Source organism: Grus americana, chromosome Z, assembly GCF_028858705.1.
Source record: "Grus americana isolate bGruAme1 chromosome Z, bGruAme1.mat, whole genome shotgun sequence".
Taxonomy (NCBI): Eukaryota; Metazoa; Chordata; class Aves; order Gruiformes; family Gruidae; genus Grus; species Grus americana.
In genome coordinates this window covers 31,378,741-31,388,902 of record NC_072891.1, presented here as the reverse complement: position 1 = coordinate 31,388,902, position 10,162 = coordinate 31,378,741, and the positions used below count along the sequence as shown (strand labels likewise).

General features: G+C 42.9%; 1 protein-coding gene across 2 annotated transcripts in view; it reads left to right on the top strand.

The window, feature by feature from the left end:
• The first annotated feature begins 259 nt into the window (after positions 1-259).
• GLIS3 (GLIS family zinc finger 3) overlaps positions 260-10,162 on the top strand; it is a 189,297-nt gene continuing 179,394 nt past the window's right edge. Inside the window, exon 1 of one of the 2 annotated variants that reach the window (XM_054808787.1) lies at positions 260-335. The gene's annotated coding sequence lies outside the window, so the exon portion shown is untranslated. Of the gene's footprint in view, positions 336-580; positions 702-10,162 lie in introns of those variants that run through there. The other variant, XM_054808786.1, reaches the window with a different exon arrangement.

Sequence of the window (10,162 nt, the reverse complement as noted above, 5' to 3'; positions counted from 1 at the left end):
CCAGCCTCCAGGGAGCCGCCCCCCCCAGCCCCGCGGAGCAAGGCAGCCCGGTGGGGCGCGCCGACGGCGGGACGTCCCCGCTCCCCCCTCACGGCAGAGCAAGCACCGTTCCGCGGGGAGAGGCGGCCCCACTGCGACGGGTAGCCCAGAATAGCTTGCGGGGGCCAGCCCGCCGCCTCGGCCGGCCGCGGCAAGGGTTAACGGCGGGGCCAGCGGGCACATGACAGCCGCGGGGCACGGGCACGGCCCGGCGCGGCCCGGCAGGGCTCTGCGCGGAGCTGCAGGCTGCCGGCGGTGTAGCGCCGGCCCGGAGGCGGCGGTGGGGGCCGCAGGAGGTGAGTGCCGCCGGGCGTGTGCGGCGGCTTCGCGCCCCGTACCGACTGCCCCCGTGTGTGTGTGCGGGGGGTGTGGGGGTGGCTCGGTCCCTCCACTGCTCCTGCTCCCGCGAGCAGCCCCGTGCCCCCCGCCGCCGGCCCGGATGGGGAGAGGGTGAGTCGGCGGCTCCCGGCCTCCGTGTCAGAGCGGGGAGGGGAGGAGGAGAAGAAAAAGCAAAACAAACCCTCTTGTGGTGAAGTTACTTCGCAGTTACTCACCTCGCCGACAAGCCTGCCGCGGAGATGAGGACGCAGCGCTGTCTGGGAGGACGGGACAGACACCCGCCCGGGAGATTTGTCATCCTGCTGATGAATAAGCGGAGATAGGTACCCGCAGGAGGAGGCTGCGGAGCGGAGAGCGTGCCCGCCGGCTGCCCCTCCGGCGGCAGGAGCACGGCGGGGCAGCGCGGAGGGCAGCGCGGGCAGTGTGAGCGGTGCGGGCAGCGCGGAGGGCAGTGCGGGCAGCGGAAGGGGAGAGCGGGCAGTGTGGGCAGCGCGGCGGGCAGCGCGGGCGCGGAGCCCGCGGTCGGCCGAGGTGCCGGCCAGAGCGATGCGCCGCCTGCGGGGCTGCCTTGCGGAGGCCCATGGTCCCGATGGCGAGTAGTGCATTGCCCGGGGCTTGCCGTCATCCAGGCAGTGTTCTCGCGGGCACATAAACCAGACATGTCGTGCCTAGCAGGGCGACAGCTCTGCCTCATTTGCGGGCCTGGGTGTTGCTAGTAACTCTTGCCTTTTAAACTTAATAGACTTGAAATTCATGGCTTTCAGCTGTGTTCTCCTGTCTCGAGACCCCGGTTAGCTTTTTGCCTTGCTTGAAGCTGCTAATGCTTTAGCTGTGAGGTCAGTAGGATGAGCCATCGATGTGATAAGGGTGGTGGTAGGTGTCTTCTGGGCCATCTGCCCAGCAGCATGCGCGGTTGCCCACACTGCCCCACAAGTGGCGGTTACACCTAGGGCACTAGGGCAAGTGCCCATGGCCCTGTGCCTCTGCTGCTGCATTGCTGCCAGCTCACATGGGGACGCTGTTGGTGGTTTCCCATGTCCTGCTTGCACTGAAGCTCTCACCGTTGCTGACGCTGCAACATTAGCAATTGTGGCTGCACTGCTGGAAAGTCCAAAGTCATTACAGGCAAAGCTAGCACGGCAACAGCGTGAGTAAAAGGTGCACAAGGTAGGGTTTGCAGGAGCCTTTGGTTACTGGGTAAGGATGCTGCAGCTATTGACAGCATGTCAGAAGGCATGCCTCCGACTCTGGTACTCAGTGCTGCCAGATTTTGTATTGGGTTTTCCTGAAGTTTGTAGCTAGCCCTAATGAGAGTAATGTTGCTCCTGGAAAGCTCATGCTGTTCTGTTACAGCAACTGCTTGCAGTAGTGCAGCTCTGACACTTACGGTCCTAACAGAAAAATCTTAGGAGATCTTAATTACCATAATAAAAACCTGAGAAGCTTTTTCTGGCAGAATGGTAAAAATGCTCAGTCCTAGCTACACTAGGATATACATCATCCTGTCCACTGATAACGGCTGCCCTTTTGATGGCAGTTGCAGCAGTATCGGTGATTGTGCTCTGCTCTGTGTTTGTACAGTCCCTTGCACAAAGGCATTCCTTTCTGTGACTAATCTTCCTAGGAATTATAGTGATGCAAGTAATAAGTAATTAGTATATTTCATTACACTAGCTCTGAGAAACTCAATCATGTTTGGGGGCTGGTTGGCTCACAGTGCTTTAGATGACCTCCTTTAGCTTTCATTTGCCTTGCTTGTTGATGTTATATCAAGAAGGCATTCTGCTGATGTTTGAGAACTAGAAACTCTCAGACTGTGTGACCCTTTTCTAGTTTTCCTTGGCTGACCACCTGGGCCTATGAAAAATGTGATATTATCAGAGTACTGCAGTTTGGAATGAAGCCCCCTGTGGTAGTCCAAGAGTACAATTGTCAAGAAACAGATACAAATGACTAAAACAGTGGATGCTAATGTGATGTATTTGTTATTCTCAGTGCATGAGTTCTGAGATGCTGGCTGCCATGGAGGGTGGGGAAGAGATTCTCTATAAATTAAGTGGAAAGCCTATTTTGTAGTTCCAGTTTTGAAGTCACATTGTCTTCCTTTGTTGCAGCTGTGATTCTTAACATACGTATTGTTCAGAGCTTAATTTCGAGCTCTCAGCTATTTTTTTTCTTAGTTAAATCTCTGTGTGGTTTTCCTTTCCAAGAAGAATTTATTACCATGCTTTGGTCTGTGAACTATAGCCGGATAACTGTACAAAAGCTGTAACACCAGCATTTCCTATGTGTGTGTGCTTTTTAGAAAATGAGATGTTAAGTTGGTGGCTTATACCTATGTTAGGGTGTGTCCTTGTCACAAGCAGTTGTGAGACAGAAAAACCTGAGGAGCCTCCAAGGCCCCAGAGTCAGTGCAGACACTGAGTGGTCAGTGAGGCTGAGATGAGGCACCCCTATAGCTTTTGGTTGCTGTCCTTTCCCCCTGTCCATCCCAGGTCTTGAGTCCATCCAGACTGACTCATCAGGGGTGTGATGTCAGGGGAGGCAGTGACTTCTGAGTGTTTCACTATGGTGCCACTGACAGGTGATGCTCCAAATACCATGGCCACGCAAGGAGGGAAGGACTGGTAGTGGAGAGCAGAGCTTAAAGGGGAGGTAGCCCCTTTGGGTGACCTTGTGGTAGCTCAGCCCTGGTAGGAAGTAAATGTTTTCCTGGACTTGTGCCAAGAAGGTTGTGGAGGGGGATGTGGAGAGAGGCTTGGCTGTCCCTGGTCGTGGTGGGGATGAGGGAAGTTGCTTACAGTCTTGGAGCACACAGTCCCAAGGGAGGGACAGTTCATGTTTGCTTTCTGCAGTGTTTGGTGACTGTTGTAGAGGTGAGGTGTCTCCAGTGGAAGAATAGAAAGGAGGTGTGTTATCTTTCAGTCTTCTCCTTTGATTTGGTATATTCCCAGTGTGTGAAGTACTGGTGTCTGATAACTACTTTTCTGAAAATGTGTCCTGAGCTGGATTTATTGCAATTCCTTAAACTGATCTCTGCGGGGGAGTAATTCAGCTTTTATTGAAGTTGAAATGTATCTTACCTCTCATTTCAGTGGGTGAAGCAGTAAGGCAACTCTGATTACTTTTCAAAACTGCATTGTGAAAGTAGACTATATGGCATACTGTGCTGCAGGCACAGATTTGTGAATTCTTCTTTTGTTTTGCTTTCTGAAGGATTAGTGTTCGGATTTTCCAGGGCTTCAGCTTGAATTTAAATTCTACTACATGGCTTTCTGAAAGTGAATTTATGAATCATTGTTATGGATTTTGAGTAATTATGTTGTCATGCTGTTATTGATAGATGCGGAGTCATAGAGCTTTGAGTAATGTCAGCTTTAAAAAAAAGAGACTTTAGAAGCAGTGGACATAATTGTATTTCCTTTAACATCTGCGGGAGCATGAAAAGGTCGCTACAATATCTCACTGATGGACAGAAATATTTCATTAAAAGGTGGCAAGTGCTTGTGTTCCTTTGGTAGAACAAAAGAATTTGTCAGCACAGCCATTCAGTCTCAGAATAGTATCATTTTCTGCAGGGTATTTTTGTGTTTTAACTTAGTACATTAAGCTTCAAATCTATTCAGGATTTCTAAGCTTATTTCTAAATAAGCTGTTGTATTTGGTGCTGTATTCTTACAATTTCCAAGATGATTTCAGTTAGAAATTTATCATGTCTTTCTACTATTACAGGTAGCCATAATTGGGAGCTATTTATGGATCTGATGCAAAGGTCAGTTAGACTTTTAGAATATAATTCATGTCCAATTGGCATTTAGTTAGTTATATATGCTTTAATGCACCTCTAGGTAATCTGTTGTTTTGGTTTGGATCAGTTTGGCCACTCTGACTTCGATATGAGAAGGTCTTGACATCATGATGGAAGTTGATGCTAAACTAATCTAATTAATGAAAAGCCACTCATGAACAAGTAAATACTATTGAAAAGACCACAAAATAACAATTAAATAAAAAAGGGAAAAGTTACGCTCTCCAAGGTGCTTTAGTATTTTAAAGAAAGGAAGTGCTGATTTGCATGTTAATGTAATGTTATATATTTTCATTATAGAATCAGGAAGAAAACTAGTGGAAGAAAGCAGAGAAATTACTTCACTTGTTTCATCTTTCAGAAAAAAGGTTGTTTTGTTTGTACTTTCAGGTCATTCAGTTCAAAATACAGCTTACTAGAATGAAGAAAGAAATTAAGGGGCCCAGAGGCCTTTTGTCAAGTGTAAAAAAAAAAAAAAAAAAAAAAAAAAGTCAGCAGTAGACAATGATAAAATTGAGACAACAATAGCATAGAACACTGTTATCCACTGTAAGATATATTATTGCTGGAGAAGAATAGCAAAGGAGACCAATGTACTAACCACACAAGTTGTATATTGACCTGGGTTTTATAGGGCTGGTGCATCTGTGTAAGATATGTAGAAATATTCTTCTGTTGATTAAAGTAAAGGTGCTTTTGCTGAGTAAAGCTCATACATTTCTCATGAATAATCTTTTCTTGATTATATTAGCACTTTTTAAATGTAGTTAAAATTGCAGACAAGAATTACAAGCAAGAATGATTTTTATTTGTAGCCAGTTTATAGTGACATGGTGTATAGCCTTGCCAGCAAAACAACTGCCTTTGTTTCTATGTCCTTTTGTAGGATGTAGTCACCTGTGTTAGGGAAAGGTACATTCTGCTTTTAAAACAAACTAGGAATTTAAGAACATTCAGCTCTCCCTGTACTTGGTTGAATTGCAGAGAGTGATTTATGCTTCAGGCAGGCATGAAAATAAATAATATTGCTTTTAATTGGTGTGCTTTACAATTTTTATTCCCATAATACAAAAATGTGACAATGAAAAATAGTATGTAGAATAAATCTTGTATGACCATTTAAGTGTGGTTAGGGAATATGTCTCTTACTAATGTCAGTAGGGATTTTCCTCTTGCCTTTGAAGATAATAAGCTTAGGCCTTTCATTATTAGTGAGTTTTAACTGGAGAGTGTGTGTGACTATCTATGAATATATGTCTATACAAACACTTAGATGGCTTTTACTGTAATGTGGAAGTGTGCTATGAATGCAGTTTTGCAAAATGACCAGGGATGTTTTGGACTGGGTTTTTTTTTTTCACGTTTCACAAATGGAGAAAATTGAGACACTTCAGAATCATTGTAAGCCAAGAGTTAAGTATGACGATTTTACATGAAATTCAATCATGAATATACTGGTTATAATCTCATTGGCTTCAGTGTGGAAAATCGCATGTGCTGAAAGTAAAAGTTACAGTTCAGTGTTTTGCTGCAGCAAGATCATAATACTTAATTAAAATCTTAATGTATACATGAATGAAAACCATAATTGAAGCTGTGCTTCAGTTTTATTTCTGTAAACTTAATTTGTTTGTCTGAACAAGTTAATTAAGCACTGAGTCTATGATTGAGCAAACTACTTAAACATGTGCTTAATGTTAAACACATGAACCTAGTGATGAAAGTTGGGCATGTGCTGTTCAGCTGAGTTAGGGCTGAAATGACCCCATCTGTGTGATATCTTAGCACAGTGATTTACACTGACAAGTGCAGCTTTTGCCTACAAATCTTTTTTATGTCAGGAAATGTTTAGATCTAGTTGATTCTGCCTTGGGGTAGGGTGTGACTGAGATGATCTCTCAAACTCCTTACCAGTCTTGTCTTCTAAGATTTAAATAACGGGAAAACGTAAGTGACAAAACGTCAGAGTTCAAAATTATTGGTATAATTTGAAAGATGTCCTTGAAAATTTGTGACTGTGTAGCATTACGTTTAAATTATGGCATATCTGTAGGCTTACAATAAGCATCCACTTTTGAAGTGATTGTAGTTATGTTTATGAATACTTCTGTGCTGTGCTTTTTTGCAATGATTTTCTATTGTGAAGTGCCACAGAGTTTGAAGGACCACAGAGGCATTTCTGTGGCTTCGCTGTTCCCTCTTCATTTTTTTATATGCACATCCTTTAGAACGTGAACTGGTATCTCTTTGCTGTTTTGTCTATATCCCTTTAGAATATGAACTGGTATCTCTTTCCTGTTTTGTCTATATCTGCGTAGTGCTGGCCTGCTGTCTGTGCTTTTCAGCACCATTTTAATTAATAGGCTGAGGAGATGAGAAAAAGGGGCAATAGCTGTGTTCATCCTAATGACAGCTCCCTATCAGAGGGTCCTTTCACTCCTGGCTGCCTTCTTGCACTTGGTCAGCATTCACTTAATTTCATGGCTGGTTTAGCTAATGTGAAGGCACTGACCTTATTGCAAACTTCAGCTTTTGAAGGGGCAGGTTTTCTCCATGTTAGAGCTCTAAGTCATTCCTTGGCTTTGTCCTTTCCCCCGGCAGTGTTTGCGCTTTGTTTCTTGTAACTAGTAATGTCAGAAAGTTAATAATCGTGTGCGGTCCTCTTTCACGTATTACTTAATACAATATCAATTATTTTTATTTATGTATTTTTTTAAACAGGCGTAATACACAATGGATTACTTACTGACTTTGGATTGATATCAGTCATAGCTGTGGGTCTGTAAAAACACACTTTGATTACATTAACTTCTTAAAAAATGAATGGGAAGTCATGCAGTATGAGCCATCGGACAACAGGTATTCCTCATGGACCTAGAATGATCAGTGGACAGCAGATCCCACCTATCAGAGTTCATGCAGGCACACCCTGTCCATCTTCAAATAGCAGCACCCCAAGCCCAGCTATTGGAAACTTGTCTGCCAGCCTACACTTAAAGATGCCTTTTGGAGGAGGGGTAGCTTCTCAGAGCAACATCATTGACAGTACTATTTACCTTCCTGCTCTAAGTCCCAGGAAACAAGTGGTGACAAATGGGAAGCCTTTTTTACAAGTCCCACAGCCCCCAGGACTGGCAGCCGCACAGTCTTTAAAGCCAAAACAGCAAGAATTTGAAAATTCTTTCTCCCCAGGTGAAGGTAAGACTCCTTTTTCTATTGCTATTAGTAATAGCATTTCTTCTCCAATATCACATACCCAGATGATATTGGTTTTAGTAGATGGAATCCAGTCTCTTCTTTACCACTCTTTTACTACAAAGGAGGAGATACTGAAACAAAATGTTTTGCTGTTTTCCACAAAAGTAATTAATCATTTTATTATTCCCAGGGGCTTTGCATTACACAGCAGTTGCTCAGAATCCCAGAGTTGTCCTAAGATTCTTTATAAACAGTGTAGTTTGACTTTGCTTTGCTAACCTAACCTCTTGACTCAACAAATCCAGATAGTCATTTTATGTTCTGTGGCACCAGAATTTTGTGTGTGCTATCAGAAATACTCCTTCTTGGATGCATGAGCACAGCTTTCCACTGGTGACTAACAGCTGCTTACTGATGAAAGCAGCAATGTAGTCATGCTTTTCAGAGTGCTTAGTCTGTACAAGCTGTAAAGCACTTTGGAGCATGTCTCAACCATAGATTTGCAATCCATTTTTTGGAACCACTGTTTATGCTGTAGAAAATAATGATGCATAACCCTCACAAAATTTGGAGGCTGGTACTCTGTGAGTAAGTGCTTGTGCATCAGAGATTTACCTATCTATGAGAAAGTACTTGACTGTCTGCTCTTGGGTCTTTGAAGTCAAAACAGAACTTTTAAGTTTTCAGTACTTCTTGACTCTGACTCTGATCGTGCTGGAGATGGGGTACTCTTTTGGAGGAGTTTTAGTATCATACTTTCAAAACTGAATGTACATAGACATGAGAATTTAATGTATAGAAAAGAATGAAATGGTTTAAAATACCAAGAAAAGCTTGGGTTGATGTCTGAGTGAAAATGCAGAAAAGGAGACAGAGATTTCCCATTTTATTCCAAGTGTGTTGGTTCTCTCCATTTTCTGTTTTTCTTCACTACTTCCCTTTGAAAACTTAGGAAGTCCATCTGTCTTCAGCAAGGCTTACAGGCTTGAAACCAGTATCATTTCAGAACAGGTTGAAAGTTAACTGCATGCTTGGGTGCTCTGCTGAGTCAGACCAGTGGTAATGCATATACATATTCAGTGGGTGACCTCTGAGATCATCCGTCTGGTGCTTGCTTTGGTGGTGGGTGTAATTCACAGCATATAGCTTTATGGTTCTGCTACAGTGAAGAGAAGTGGACTCCTCACACGCTGAGCTTTGGAGGAACTTTTCTATCTCTCTTTCACTACAGGTAGAGCCTGATTCCCACTGTCTTCAAAATTACATGCCTAAACCCAGGGAATCCATGCTGGGATCTCTAAAATAGCCCTACATAACAGCTAATTCATCTGCAGTATATGTTGCAGAGCAGCATCACAAGGTGAAGAGAGCATCACCTACTTTAATGTCCTTGATCTGGGGATTTTGCTCTGCTATGCCTGACCACTCTGTTCCTAGCTGCTGTCATTTCCGTCTTCTTGGCCTGATTAGCTCTCACATCTGTAAAGTAGTCTGCTATTTTGTGGGATAGCGAGTAGAGAATTCAGCTGAAGGGCTGGCATTAGGGAAGCTTATGTATAAAAAGCACTCATTAGACAAGATACTGTGGACTTCAGATACGATGGACTTCAGATTCTGTGTTTCTACGCATGAGGATTAGTAATTCCTCATGCTTTAAAGTTCTTGTTATTAGCAGGGCCACTTACAGAGTTGAAGATTGTCAGTGCTGAGAATGTACTCACTATGGAAGAACTAAATCTCATTCACTTGGCCACGTCCAGATAATTTTCTAAGACTTTGAACCTTGATATGCTGTATAAAGCATAGCACGTATATAAATAAGACATTACACCTTATAAAACTATTCATGTAGTTTATGCTTGTGCAGCTCTTTCATATTTTCTCTTTTTCTAGTGGTGGGTAAATGGAGGGAAATGTCTTTTGATACTTATTTTAGTTAAACCTTCATCTCAAGACAACTACAGTTTTCCTTTTACAGTTGACTCAGTATTAGTTATAGAGGTTTGCACTAGTCAAAGTGGTTTTTTTTAGTTTTTTATTTTAAAGCACATGGAATAGTAAAAGCAGCAAGATATACAACAAAATGGCTTGGTGGTTTTGGAATAGTTTCCTTGTATTCTTTCAATAATGGATAAAATCGTTTCAAAAAAAACCCCAACCCAAAAAAAAACCCCAAAAAACAAACCAGGAGCTTCAGTTTAGGCTGGAGGAAAGAACAGAATATTTTGGGGCAATCCAATTATGTGCCTTGTTTTTTACAGAGGGTTTTTTTTTTTGACAGGAGGTGGTGCTGAATGCATAAAAAGAGAACAGTAATAATCTACAGTAACCACAACTTGCAGAGAGTCTTTGCTTTGCATGAAGACTCTTTATCTTGTATAACGTTACAAAGCTTTGAAAGGAGATGATTTTTAGAAAGGATGCCACCCTAAGTCACATTAAGAGAAATTGTTATGCTTCCGTGCGTGATGAGAACCTGAACCGCATTGTGCTGTGCTACTGTATGGAGAAAAAAAACCCCAATGCACTGGTGTACATCTCTAACTTCAGTTACTTTACCTCCTGTGTGGTACTGATGGTATAATGTGCTCTCTAGTACTATGTTGTGCAGATGAAAAAGAAAATAGCATAATGGTGGATTTTTTTCAATACAGAAAAATGTGCTAGTACAGTGATCTTTTTTTTTTGCCTTTGGTAGGAATACCCATATTAGATATTTTCACATAGATATTAGGTGCAAGATGCAGACATAACAGTACATGTATTTGGCATTGAAAA